Here is a 15,109-nt window from a genome sequence, read left to right on the forward strand (position 1 = left end):
TTTTTAAAAATCTGTTACTATAGTAAAATACAGTTTTTCATGATGCCAATAAAGAACTCAAAATACAACGTGTTTCTGAGATACATATTCATTTCTAAAGAGTTCTATTGGGGTACAGTGCTATCACTAGTCCCCAGATAAATACTGACAGGTTTTTCTAACGACTTCACATGTGTCATTTGATTGAGTTTGTCGACAGTCCATCATTTCAGGAAGTAACATATGAGCTAGAACCAATGAAACTGAGGAAAGAAGCTCAAGCTACACTGAAAGCATTAGCCAAAAAATTGATGGAATATCCACTGAAATATTTCAGAAAGATGAAGATGCACTCTAAGCACTCACTCATCTATGCCAGGGGATTTGGAGGACCACTACTTGGCAAAAGGATCAGAAGAGATCCATATTTGAGCTTATTCAAAAGAAAGGCGACCCAAAAGAATGTTCAAATTACAGAAAAATATAATAAATGTCTCATGCAAGTAAAATTTTGGTTATGCTGTGAAAGGCTCAGGCTGGATCCAGAAAAATACATGGAATGAGAGATGTCATTGCTGACTTCAGATGGTTCTTGGTTCAAAGCAGAGAATAACAGAAAGATGTTTGCATGTGATTCATTGACTATATAAATGTGTATGACTGTGGGAAATAATAAACTGTGGATAACCTTGAGAATAATGGGAATTCCAGAACTTTCATTGTGCTTATTCATGGATGAAGAGACAGTTATGTAGACAGAAAATGGAAATACTGCATGGTTTAAAATCAGGAAAGTTGTACATCAGGGTTGTATCTCTCATCATAATTGATCAATCTATGTGCAAATCATCAGAGAAACTGGATTATATCAAGAAGAGTGTGGCATTATGACTGAAGGAAGACTTATTAACAGCCTATGGAATGCAGATGACACTATTTTGCTTGCAGAAAATTAGGAGGAATTGAAGTACTTGCTAATGAAAATCAACAATTGTAGCTTTCAATATTGATTACAACTTAAAGAAAGTAAGGCTAAATTGCTCACAACTGAACCAAAAGGTAACATCATGATAAATGGGAAAACATTGAATTTGTCAAGGATATTCTCGCGCTTGGCTTATAAGCAGTGCTCATGGAAGCAGCAGTCAAGAGCTCTAAAACATACTGAATTTTGTAAACCTGCTGCACAAGAACCCTTTAGAGTATTGAACAGTAAGAATATTATTTTGAGCCAAAAGGTGAGCCTGTCATGGTATTCTCCATTGCACCATACACTTGAGAAAGTTGCACACTGAATAAGGAAGGCCATCGAAGAAGAGATGCATTTGAAGAATATTGAAAAACTCCGTGGACTGCTTAAAGGACAAACATATCTAGATTGGAGACAGTAACCCCAAAGTTCCCCTTTGGGTATATTTTCAGGAATGACCAGACTCTAGAGAATAACATCATGTTTCATAAAGTGTAGAGGCAAAAACAAAAGAGGAAGGTCCTCACTGAGATGAACTGAGACAGCGGCTGCATCAATAGGGTCCAGGATAGCAGCTATTGTGAGAATGGTGCAGGACCACGTAGCGTTTTGTTCTGTTGAGCATAGGATCACTATGGGTGGGGCCAACTCAATGGTTCCTAACAAGAACAGCAACTTTTTATTGAATATGAATTAATATGCATTCAAAGTTTAATAAACATGATAAAATCACCCATCAAATACAGGAAAGTGATATTTTAAATCTAATTTCATCTTAATTCAAAAAATAATATTTCCTTTACAGTTTACAGTTGGGTTTCATGTCACTCCATTTCTAATCTAATACTTTTTTCCCTCCTATACAGTCATTCACTTCGGTAGCTGATTGTCCATTAATGTAAGCTGTGTTTGAGTGTCTGTTAGTGGCAAGGTACCAGACTTGGGACTTCAAATGAGGCCATCATGCAGAGAGAAAAGGATACATTTTCTCCTCTGATGGTATATTAAGCAAATGATAATTTTACATAAATGCATCAATAATTTTAAGTGGATAAATGATCTTAATAAAAGGAAAATCACATTGTGACATGACATGTGTAAGAAGCGTCTAATGCTATTCCACTATCAGGAAATATGTTTCGTAGAAAATGATGAGAAGTCAAAATGTATTACAAAGTAGCTATGTAAGGCTATTAAAAAAAGAAACACATACACAAACCCACTGCCATCAGATTAACTCTGACTCATGGTGACAGTATATAAAGTTTCTGTAAATGCAAATCTTTATGGGAGCAGACAGACTTATCCTCCTTTATAACAGCCATCACTGGGCATTGTCATGTGCTATCTTGTTCACTTGAAAAGGTAGATCATATTTATATGATGAGTACGTCTAAAGACCTAGATAAAATTGATGCAATTGAATTATAGCGCTGCTGAAGAATACTGAAAAAAAAAAAAAAACATGGACTGCCAAAAAGACATACAAATCTGTCTCAGAGGAAGTATGGACAGAGTGCTCCTTGGAGGCAAGGATGGCAAGACTTTGTTTTGTATACTTAGGACATATCGTCCCTGGAGAAGGACATCTTGCTTTGACGAAGACCCTCAACAAGATGGATTGACACAGTGGCAGCAAGGGGATCAAGTATTGGGGTGTTTTATTGTATTGTGCATACTGTCGGGATAGCTCAAACGACAACACATCCAGAATACACCCGAGTTTAAAACACGGGGGAGGGGAGGCAAGGTGCTCATTATGTCACTCAGACATCGAGTAAGAATGAGCTCATCTAATAAAGTTAATCTATTTCTTCTTGGAAAGGAAAGAATTGCTTTTGAAAATCTTTTTCTAGAACCTTAAGGATAAATTTTATACTGGATTATTAAACACAAGTAAAGTTAAGAACTGCAAACAAAGAAGTTACTTGGAATCTTAGCAGACTTGGTAGACATCAGCCCATGTGGACTGATGGAAAGGTAAACAGTATTAGTGTTCTATAAGAAGTAAACAAAAAACCTGGAAAACAGAGTATATTAATAATTTTGAAATGTGGCTTGCTTGGTTTTTGCTCGTTTTGTTTTTATTTTTATAATAAAGGAGACTTAGTTATATTTAAACAAAAACTATGAGATACAACTTGGATGTGAACATAAAGGCTAAAAGATCAATAACTAGGAAAATGTTAGTACAACTTTTAGAAGCACTTTTCTGATTTTTTAAAAGTCTGCATGAAGAGATTGAGCTCCCTGTCCAGAGACCAAGCATTCCTAATTAATCTCCATTTAATATCATCATATTATCTTTAGAGTATATTTGCTTCCTGAGTGCCAGCTAATTAATGTAATAAAAATATGCCCTCTGTCTAGCATGCTAAAGCTCCAAAGACATTTAAATCCCTAATGCCTAAAGCCATGATCTTCCAGTCAAAATGGGAAAGACATTTGGTTGTCATCATTCAAACGTCATATTCTGCAGTGTGCCTTCCAGCATATGACTAATCCTAGATGGAGTATTATGAAGACTTTAATAATCACCATTTGTTCTTTTTATAAACTTGTTTTCTCACATTTTTATGATTTCCTAGCAGGTTAAAGCCAACCACAGAGAGGCTGTCAAGATATTTCACACTGAAATTTTCTGCAAGTACATTTGATTGCAAATTCATCTTACCATAATCTATAATTATTATTTAATAATTAATTCAATAATATAACAAACACCTCCTAAATTGCGTAACACATTTTACATAATGAATACCTTTAAGAATTAATTTTCATATGTACATATTTTTGTCTAAACCTCTATAAATGCCCTTTGCCTCTCAGATCTTTCCTCTATTTCCCTTGACTTTACTCCTGTCCCACTATCATGCTCTGTCCCCACCTGGGTTTCAGCAATACCTCTTCATTACATTACCCTTGATCATGCCCTACCAGGCCTCCCACACCCACTTCACCACCAATTTGGATCACTTGTTGTTCCCTTGTCCCTGGATTTGTTAACACCACTTCCTTAACCCCCATCTCCCCCTATCCCATTTCCCCCTGGAAGTGTAGGTCCTGTTGTTTTTCCTCCAGATTGCTCATCCAGCCTATCTTATTTAGACAGACCTGTGGAGACAATAACATGCACAAAAGCAAGACAGAGCAAAACCAAGCAACAATATACAACAAACCACCAACAAAGAACAAAGCACAACAAGAAATAAAAGCTTGTAGTTAGTTCAAGGATAGTTTGTTGGCCTTTAGGAGTGTTCTCCAGTCCAGCCTGCTGGAGCACCACGCCCTGGCCCCAAAGTCCACCTTCAGAGTTCCCTGGAGACCTTGCTGCTCCACTCCCTTACTGTTGTGCTGCACTACCCCAGTGCTTTGCGTCAGTGTGGTAGGATCAGGTTGGGAATAATTCACACAGTGTCTCCAGTTCTGTCCCCCATAGGGCCATGGGTCAGTGAGGGATGTCATGTTTCATAGTGGGGCTGGCCATGTGGTCCTCTCTGTGGACTGGCTGCTCTAATTGGGGTCATCGTCCTCAAGGCCTGGTGGGCCAGGATGTGCTCCACTCTCTCCTACTTCCCCTTCATCTGCTCCCATGTGCTCCGATCAGATATAACCCTCTCCCGGAGAGGGATAGATAGATAGATAGATAGATAGATAGATAGATAGATAGATAGATAGATAGATAGATAGATAGATAGATAGATAGAGCTATGTGCCTATATTTATAGGTTTAGTATTAAGGTGGCAGAAGGATATTGGGCCTCCACTCAAGTACTCCCTCAATGCAAGAATACTTCCTTCTATTAAATTGGCATTCTATGATGCTCACCCTCCCAACACAACCGCTGAAGACAAAGCAGGTGAATAAGCAAATGTGAAGAAAGCTGATGGTGCCCAGCTATGAAAAGATATAGCGTCTAGGGTCTTAAAGGCTTGAATAAACAAGCAGCCATCTAGCTCAGAAGCAACAAAGCCCACATGGAAGAACACACCAGCCTGTGTGATCACAAGGTGCGAAGGGATCAGGTATAAGGCATCATCAGAAAAAAAAATCCTACTAGAGTGAATGAAGGGGGAAGTGCAGACTGGAGACCCAAAGCCCATTTTTTGGTCACTGGAGAGCCACTTGCAGAGGGTGTAGGGGAGGAGATGAGTCAGTCAGGGTACGATGTAGCACGGATGAAGAATACAGCTTTCCTCTAGTTCCTAAATGCTCCCCCCCGCCCTCACCCACACACTATCATGATCCGAATTCTACCTTGAAATTTTGGCTAGACCAGAGGATGTACACTGGTGCAGATAGGAGCTGGAGGCACAGGGACTCCAGGGTGGATTATACCTTCAGGATCAGTGGTGTGAGTGACGATACGGGGACTGTAGAGGGAGAGTTGGTTGGAAAATGGGAACCGATGACAAGGATCTACATGTGACCTCCTCCCTGGGGGACAGACAACAGAAAAGGGGGTGAAGGGAGACGTCAGACAAGGCAAGAAAGTGACAAAATAATGATTTATAAATTATCAAGGACTCATGAGGTAGAAGGGAGCGGGGAGGGAGGAGAAAAAAAAGAAGACCTGATGCCAAAGGCTTAAGTGGAGAGCAAATGATTTGAAAATTATGAGGGCAAAGAATGTACAGATGTGTTTTACACAATTAATGTATGGATGGATTGTGATAACAGTTTTAAAAATGTAAAATGTTTTAAAAAATAGAATCCTTTAATCTGAAAAAAGAATTAATTTTCTTATATTATGAACACTCAAGTTTGATTGTCAAAAATCATACACACTTACAAAACATTGTATAATAGTTATAAGAAAAATATAACAAACAATACTCAGTCTGAGTAATGCCAGAAGAAAATGAAATTTTGGCAGCTAAGCTAAAGTGTTACTATAATATTGAAATGCTGTGATATCTCCGGAAAAATGGACCTTATAGTCATGGAGTCCTGGAGATACTGGGGCATCATCCTTGGATCACCACAATAGCGGCAGGTATTGCCTGCATAGTGGATAGGTGTTAGACTGCTGACGACAAGGTCAGCTACTTGAACCTACCAGCTACTGCACAAGAAAAAGATGATTCTTTTTGCTCCCATAAAACTTTAGCCTCAGAAGCACCTGGAGAAATTTTACTCTTTACTAAGGGTAGACATTAGTCGGAAATGACTTGATGGCAATGGGTTTGGGGCTTGGCCCACGCAATCACAGTACCATTGGTTGACTTCTACATTTTGATAATTCAACTGATCAATTTTTAAAAAGAAGTCAACAATTCTTGTATTCGAAATTATTCAGGCAGTATAGACCAAGTCTTTGTTTCTTTGTTTGTTTTTTAAGATACTGATTCTCAAGAGTATATTTGCAAGGGTCTATTGACAGGTGTGGTGAACAGTGACTGTTCAATGCTACAAGTTCCACTTTGCATGAGGAGCTAGATTAGAATCTGACGATTCAGCCAAAAATCAGCACAGGCTTCTGTGCTTCTGAACAGGTTTCAGCAGAGCTTCCAAACTAAGACAGACTAGGAAGAAAATCTTGTAGATCTATCAAGTCATTCACTTCTGAAAATCAACCAATGAATATTCTATGAAGCACAATGATCTCATTTTCAACAGACCATGGGAGGGAGCAGTCCTGGACAGAAATCCATCCTATTGTCCAATGATTCCAGGATTTGGGGGCTGGCTGGCTAGAGAGTAGCTAACTATAACAACCTGCACTTGACTGCTGTTGTCAAACTTTGGGAACTTAATATCTGATGGCATTGAGGATATTGGTTTGATAAAGAAATTAATTTTTACTTTTGACCTGATCTCCCTGCCCACTGCCACATGAAAAATTTCATTTGAAAAAAAAGTAACATATTAGACAGACTTATTTAGACAGCCTTAACACAAGAACAAAACTGCATGTGATAAACCAGTCAAGGAAACATTCTCAGAAATAGTCCATATTCTCTCTAGAGCAACAAAATTATTTTAGTAGCTTATTAGTTCATTAAAACATTTCATCGTATCTGTTTACATTAAAGGCAATGTTTAAAAACCAATTTACTCTAAATTCTTCAGTTTATCTGGAAAATGTTAGAAAATAGATCAATGTTGTATATTCTCATGACTGACCTTTCTGAGTAACAAATAGTCACCTTTAGAGATGGTGTGCATTCTCCACCTTGCCAACCTCCCCATGGTTTCTAATTGCTCCCCGGACACTAAGTTCTAGGGCCTACTTCCTTCCCTGATGACCTGCTTGTTTCATTCAAGTATCATTATTGCCTGATACCTACAGATTTCATATGCATTTTGTGCGAAAACAGTTAGCTTTGATAACTTGAAGAAAGCCTTGAACTCGCTAGATTGAATTGAGTATTTATGGCATAGTACCTGAACATGGTGTAGAGATGTGACTTCAGGCTTTATAAGCACTCTAAATTAAATGCAGGCAGGTTTAGAAACTCATTTGTGCCAGACAATTTTAAATATGCCTACTGGGACCAAGAAATAACCACTACCATGTAGTAAATGACAGCATAAGAGAATAATTTTTAAAAATCATGTGTGCAACCCCTGGAGGGGCCACTGACTAAAGAGAGGTGCTTTGTATCATGTGGAACTTATTAGGACATCAGAGAGTCTCAAGTTCACGTTCTTTGTATGGAAGCAGGAAGTTCAGTGTTATTGTGCTTCTGCTGTGTTGTTCCAGGAGGCAAACTCTTCAGATACTATCTACGTGAGCGTGAGCTCAGATCCTTTCTTAACTATTGTGCATCTGAATGGCCTCAGGGTGGACTTCTCTATGCTAATTCTCAGCGCTTTCTCCACATTAGGAGTCTGTCCACAAGGAAGAGAAGAACACAACCAAAATACATTTCCCTTTGATTTGTACTTTAAAGAAATATTTTCTTAGATTGTTTTAGAAAGGTAAGTACACATCTTAACTTTTTAAAGGCATTAGCAATTCCCAACTTAGCAACCAGAACTATTAAGATATTCACACTGAAATCAGAAAGAGCAGACTAACAATTAAAGATGTTACTGAGTGCACAATCAAATAATGCAAAATGTCATCCCAGATCATTGAGAAAATAATCACTAAGTGCTTGCCAGCAGGGTAATGCCCACGTGCAAAGGGTAATTATATGAAATGCCAAAAGACCAAGCCTCTGGGAGAAATGGTATTTAGGAAAATGGAAGGAAAAACTTTCAGCATATGCACTAAACATGATAAGCAAGCCAACTAACTGCACACCTGCTGCCCTAAAATTTTTCAAGGATAAGCACTTTGGGACAAAATTGACTCCAGAAAGATTTTGTACACATCTTCACAGCAGAGGCATTGAATAGCTTCTGTGTTCGGTTCCAATTTTTTTTCGTAGACTGGATCTTCGGAGAAAGGCAGTGTGTCCTCTGGAAGGAAGGGTGGATTTGTTTGCTGTTCCGAATAAAAATAATGTCTCCCTCCAGGAAAAAGATTGGACAGGCTTCCTTTGGGTCTATTAAAAGTATGGGATTTCCTAAATTTCAGGTTCCTCTGCTATGATGCAGCCCATTGGGCAAGTTGTACCCCCATAGATTCTCTGTGCTACCCTTAGAGAACTGGAAGGCAAAGACATGGGGGTCAACAAGAAGCCCATGGTGCATGTTGAGCTAGGATCAATAATGTTATTTGCTTCTGACCCAGGATTCTTATATCTTCTATAACATTTTGGCATGCTAAGTTGCTGGTGTTGTCTGGTAAAATCTCAGATCTTTACAGTTCTTGACACTGCAGTAGAACGTGTTATACATTATTAAATCAACAAAGAGGGGCAGTTTTATGGTATTTGTAACTTTTGGTTTATACATGGAAGTTGTTTACTATTGTTCTTAAATCTTCTATTAACTTCTTCACTCTTTATTTCTGTTAGCAAGTTCCTATCATATCCAAGTTTATTGATTGATCTAAAACACAACAAATATACAGATGTGCTTTATACAGTTGCTGTATGTATGGATTGTGATAAGAGTTGTATGAGTCCATAATAAAATGTTTTTAAAAAATTTAAAAAAACAACAAATAAACATTAATTCTACAAGTAATTCCTCATCAAAGGTTCTCCTGAACCACCTCCCTTCTGCACCCTATTTACAAGATGAAATAATTTAAGTGAAAATAAATGACCTAACTAAGAATATGTCATACAGAATAATCCTGCGAAGCCCACCAATTCTGTATCAATACTCGTATTCTGACCTAGAGTACAAGAACTGAACTCAAACTTCCTTAGTGCGCAATTGCAACTGGCTGCTTACTTCTATGCTTTCAAAGACACTCAACCAGGTATCTGAACTGCCCTGCTGAGATTTTCTTGCTAAATTCCTCATATCAGGTGCACCTAGACACCTGTAAAATTGTGCTGTTATAACTCAGGCTATGCTCAAATTGTTGAAATTCCTCTTTCAATATCAAATCCATAGATCCCATAGTTTTATTTCCGTTCTTACATTTTGATTAAAGCTAATTCAACTTTTTGTTTCTGGTACGCTCTCTGCAATTCCTTCAAAATATTACTGCAAAAAATACTTTCTGTGGAACGAGTTTCTGGGAATGAATGACAGGTAAGACTTAAAGCAGCTTTAAGAATCCTCGTTTCACAAAAATACAATTTTTATTTTATTTGTTCATTTTCTATTTCTTAACATTTCTAAAATAGTACCCGGTAAGGCCCTTATGCTTGTGCAAAGGATCCCTGGTCACGCTGTTGTTTATCAGGCAATCACAGTGAAAGACAACTTGGTAGATATTATATTTATTTTTTCTTATTAGGCTAGAAGTAAAGCAAGTTATGTGACTTACAGACTCAAAGACCACATGGAAGCAGCGCACCAACATGTGTGATCATGAAGGGCCAAGGGGACCAGGTTTCAAGCAACAAAGGCAGGGGGGGAAATCACATCACCGTGAATGAGGGGGTGCATGATGGGGACCCAATGCCCATCTGTAGACAGCTGGACATCCCTTGCAGAGGGGTAGTAGGAAGACGATGAGCCACTCAGGGTTCAGTGTAGCAACAATGAAACTCAAAACCTTCCTCTAGTTCTTGAATGCTTCCTCCCCCCCAATTATCATGATCCCAATTCTGCCTTGCGGACCTGGTTAGACCAGAGGATGCACAGCGGTGCAGTAGGGATCTGGAAACACAGGGAATCTAGGACAGATGAACTCCTCAGGAGCAGTGGTGAGAGTGGCGACACCAGGAGGGAAGGGGATGTAGAAAGAGAGAACTGATGTCTGAGATCTACATGTAACCTCCTCTCTGGGGGATGGGCAACAGGAAAGTGGGTGAGAGGAGATGCCGGGCAGTGTAAGATAAGACAAAATAATAATTTATAAATTATTAAGGGTTCATGAGGGAGGTGGGAGGGGGGATAGAGGGGAAGGAAAAAAGGAAAATGAGCTGATTCCAGGAACCCAATTGGAAGGCGAATTTTGAGAATGATGAGGGCAACGAATATATAAGGGCCCTTTACTCAATTGATGTATGTATGGATTGTATGAGCCCCAATAAAATTAATTTTTAAAAGGAAGTTTAGGTTAATAGAAACATTATGCAAAGTATGGAGTTTTCATATCCTCCCTCTTTTCCAAACTTACTCTTTCCCTTATTAATATCTAACAATACCTTTTATAAACTGATGACCTGGTTTTAATATATGAATAATTTTAAGAAGTTCATGGAAAAATTTAATTACTTTTTCATTCTAGATGTTCCATGAACTTTTAAAAATCCCTCCATTCTTTCTTATTAACTAAATTCCATAGTTACATTAGGATATAATCTTTGTGCTATTTCTATGTTGTTGTTGTTGTTAAGTGTGGTGAAGTTGGTTCTGAATGGTAGCAACCCTGGGTACAATAGAATGAAATACTGCTTGGCCCAGTGCCATACTCCCAACAGTTCTTATGTTTGAGCCCACAATGGTTCCTATGTTCTTATTGTTACAAACATTGGGTCAACTTTGTAATGCCGAAGGCCTTCCTCTTTTTAACTGCCATTCGGCTTTACGCAGCAGGATGTCCATTCTTCAGGGATTAGTATCTCCTGACAACATGTCCAAAGTATGTGAGGCTAAATATTTCAATCCTTGCCTCTAGGTAGAATTCTGGCTGTATTTTTTCCAAGACAGATTTGTTTGTCCTTTTGTTAATCCGTTGTACTTTCAGTATTCTTTGCCGGAACCATAATGGAAACCCATTGATGCTTCTTTGGAAGTTTATTCAGGTGAAACTTTCACATGTATATGAAGTGATTGAAAATGGCATGTCTTGGGTCAGGTGCACCTTCGTCCTCAAAGTAGCTTCCTTGTTTTTCAACACTTTAAAGAGGACTTATGCAAGAAATTCACCCAGTTCAATATATCCTTTGATTTCTTGACTACTGTTTCCATGAATATTGATTTTATATGCAGAGGCAGTGAATAATTTAATGTGGTTTCCTTTAGCCAAAGTTTCTAACTCCCACCTAATGACCTCTCCCAGCATGCATCTGGTAAGAAGTGGAGAAGTAACAGAGTAACTGTGGACAGCATTCCCTGGAATGACATTCTACTGTGTCTAACATGAGACCTCTGAGAAGCAGGAGTAGGGTTCACATTACCCACACAAGCCAGGAATTGTGAGCATTATCTGGACACAAGATCCCTGTACAGGGAAACTCCTATATGCAGATGATAGGTACAACCTCAGAAGAGCAGCACCAGAACCTAGAACCAGAGCATGGATTCCCTAGTGCAGGAGGCTGGTTTTCATTACGTTGAGTTATAGCAAGGTTGTGTCACCTGCGTAGTGCAGGTTGTTAATGAGCCTTCCTCTGATCCCGATGCCACGTTTTTCTTCACATGAGCCTATGATGAAGGATGGACTATTCCTATTGGCCCTGACAAATATATAATGCCATGTCCAATCATTAAAATATCAAACAAGAGTTTCATTGCATTCAAAATTCCTTGTGGGCCACCTGCTCCTTCTTATTCTCCCCATTGGCAACTACTTGTCTTTTTATACTTTGTAGAATTATACAGTTCCCAAAATATGGCTATAATCATTCATTATGTAATCATTCAATATGAGACTGGTTTCTTGCATGTAAGTTTTTCTACACCTTTGTGTAGCTTGATAAATCATTTCTTTTTTATCACTGATATGCCATCATCAATGAATTGCTTCTGATTTATCCAAATTAACATTGCATTTTAAACTTCTTAACTGGTCTTGGTTCTTTATTTCATTGTTAATGATTTCACACCTTTCACTACATTAGCCACTTTAATCATTTATTTTTTTCAAAAATTGATAATGTCAACTTAGCCATGTTGTATTCAGCCACTAAATCGGATAAATAGCGAATTGATTAGAATTTTGCAGTGATTTCTTTCTTTAATGCTAATGTGATTCTTAGTCTTCCTCTAAGATTACTGCTGAGATCACTGCTTTTCTTTGGAGCCATGGTTAGATTTTATACAAATAAAGTAGGGGAAACAAAGGGCCACGTTGTCTGAGAGTGGCTCTCAGGCTGAAGAGTCACCCTGCTGTGTCCCCAGCAAGATTCAACTTGTGACTCACTCTTGGCCCATACAGGGTTTTTCAAATCAGATTTTGATTCCACTATTGAGCAAAGTTAGCAAGAGTGAGCAGATATTTTTCTAACGTTGTTCCTTTAGCAGTGGAAAGTCTGAGCTTGGAGCTGGACACTGAGGGGTCATTATAGTTAATTAGAGGAGGTGAGGACGTACATTGATGTACCGGAAACTATAGAGAAATTGGAGCAAAACTATGTCTATTCCTAGAATGAGGCAGTCGTCAGGTGACTAAGAGAGTGTTTTGAGAGTAGAAAATAGAGCACAATTCAGTTATCAGAACTAGGACCTTTGGTTAAAGTGAAACAAGCTTCTTGGTCCAGCATGAGGAGAAAAGTGGCCCTGGGCACCAATTAGACTAAGAGCTAGAGAAGGAAGACTTAACGAGAAGTCTCCTATAGGATGTCTAGATATTACATCTTCCACTAGCCCAGGAGGATTTGAAGCTAAAATAGGAAAGAGGCCAATTTTGTTTTCCTATGCAGTGTCCCTTTCGTGAATATATTTGTCTGTGCTAGAATCAGAAGTACTCAGACGATTTCAACTTTCAAATATTCTGTAGATTCATTGGCCCTAGATGTTAACATCTGATATGTGACATTAGATTGTAAGACTTGGTCATGTTCACCTCATATCTAAGCTACAAGGAATAAACATTCTGACAAGTAAATGATACAAATCATCTTACAGCTCTTGTATTTGGCTGGATATTGAGCTTGAAAAGCATATACTGGGAGGAGGTTTTCTGTATCCTGTCACTTTGGCATCATAAACAATGCAACAGTATTCTATACATGCATTAAATGAATCAGAAAAAATTTCCAGAATGTTTTGACCTTACTTATAATATGAGGGGGGTATCCAAAATAAAGGATTTTATTTTTCAAAATATGTATTGTAATTATTTTATAAAACAACCTTATCACCTTCAAAGTACTATCCATTACACTTAATATATATGTCAAATCTGTGATTCCATACTAGGAAACATTTTTCAAATTCATCTGTCTGATTGGCTGACACTGTCTTTTTTCATTCACGGAAACAAAAAGCAGTCACAGAAATTGAGGTCAGGCGAGTAAGGGGTGTGGGACAAAAAGGTATACTGTTTTTTGCCAAAAACTTGCACACTGAGCAGGTGCATGAGCAAGTGCATTGTTGTGGTGGCAAAACCAGTCCCCCATCTGCCCCAAAGCTGTCCTCTTTTTTTGTCACGCACTGTTATACAATCTTTTCAGAACCTCGAAATTAAAATCCTGATTAACAGTCTGACCAGGTGAAACAAACTCCAAATGCGCTATAAGTCAACCTTTTCATTTGTTTGGGACATTGACAAGTGACCAGAATGAGGTCTGTCATCAACATTTCATCTTATTTGAAACAAGAAAACCATTCATAATTTTGTATTTTTCTCAATAGCTCATTCCTTGTAAGCTTCTTAACATCACAACAGTTTCTGAAGCATTTTTCCTGAACAGAAAGCAAACTTTACAGCCACACACTGCTCTCTTAAATTGATCATCACCAAATAGGAGGTTCAAGTGAAACTGCATTTATGAAAAAAATTCACTGTAAACGGAACAAACCTCCACAGGCAATGCCAGGGGGTACACTAACTCAGATGCTAGAATAGGAGGAAAAATTCATATTATAAAAGCTCCATCCAGTGCAATTCTGGTTTCTGGGGGGTACCCCACATATATCTATATTAAAATTGGAAGTATATCACTTAGATATACATAGATATGTAAAGTTAGTTGTTTTTTCATATTAAAATGAGAAAGGCTAATTAACTATTTAAATTCAATAAGCACAGATCACACTAATAATCCATGATCTGATATGATGTTATTCTTGTTGTTAGGTGCCCACAGTCTGTTCTGGCTCACAGTAACCCTCTGTTCAAGAGAAGGAAGCAAAGCATGGCCTGGCACCTACCGTACCATGGCGACTTCAATTGAGCTCAACATTGTAGCCACTGTGTCTCATCAAAGGCATCTCTCTGTTACGCTGTCCCTCCACTTTACCAGGCATGATGCTCCTCATCAGGGATTTACCTCTTCTGAATATATGATAAGAAGTGGATTTTTAAAAAAAGCAAATGCATTGATTTAAATTCAAATAGTAGTGAGAATGGGTGATAGTATTTCTTTTTGGGGATTTTAATGTAAATAACTATCATGAAAATGACTATGATGAAGGTAGAAGAGACCCAATAATGGAAAACCTGCTGGACCAAAGTCACCTTTCAGCTGGGGTTATCCTGATCATTGTGCAGAGAGACTATCTTAAGGCACTGCTCTTTTGAAACTGTCGTAAATCCCTGTTCTTTTAGATTTCCTTTGGCACTAGGCACAAATGTAGCTTCATATGTTTTCTCTCCATCAATAAAGGTCTCCAAGTCGGGGGTTCTCCAGCTTTTATTTTTGCCAGGAGTGATTTAGAAAATTTGGTTTGGCTAAGCTTTGATTCTCAGATTATCACTTCAATGATGATCGACAGAACTCTGACTTGCATCCCTCCACTGAAATTAATTTCTC

This window comes from Tenrec ecaudatus, chromosome 2 (genome assembly GCF_050624435.1).
Source record: "Tenrec ecaudatus isolate mTenEca1 chromosome 2, mTenEca1.hap1, whole genome shotgun sequence".
Taxonomy (NCBI): domain Eukaryota; kingdom Metazoa; phylum Chordata; class Mammalia; order Afrosoricida; family Tenrecidae; genus Tenrec; species Tenrec ecaudatus.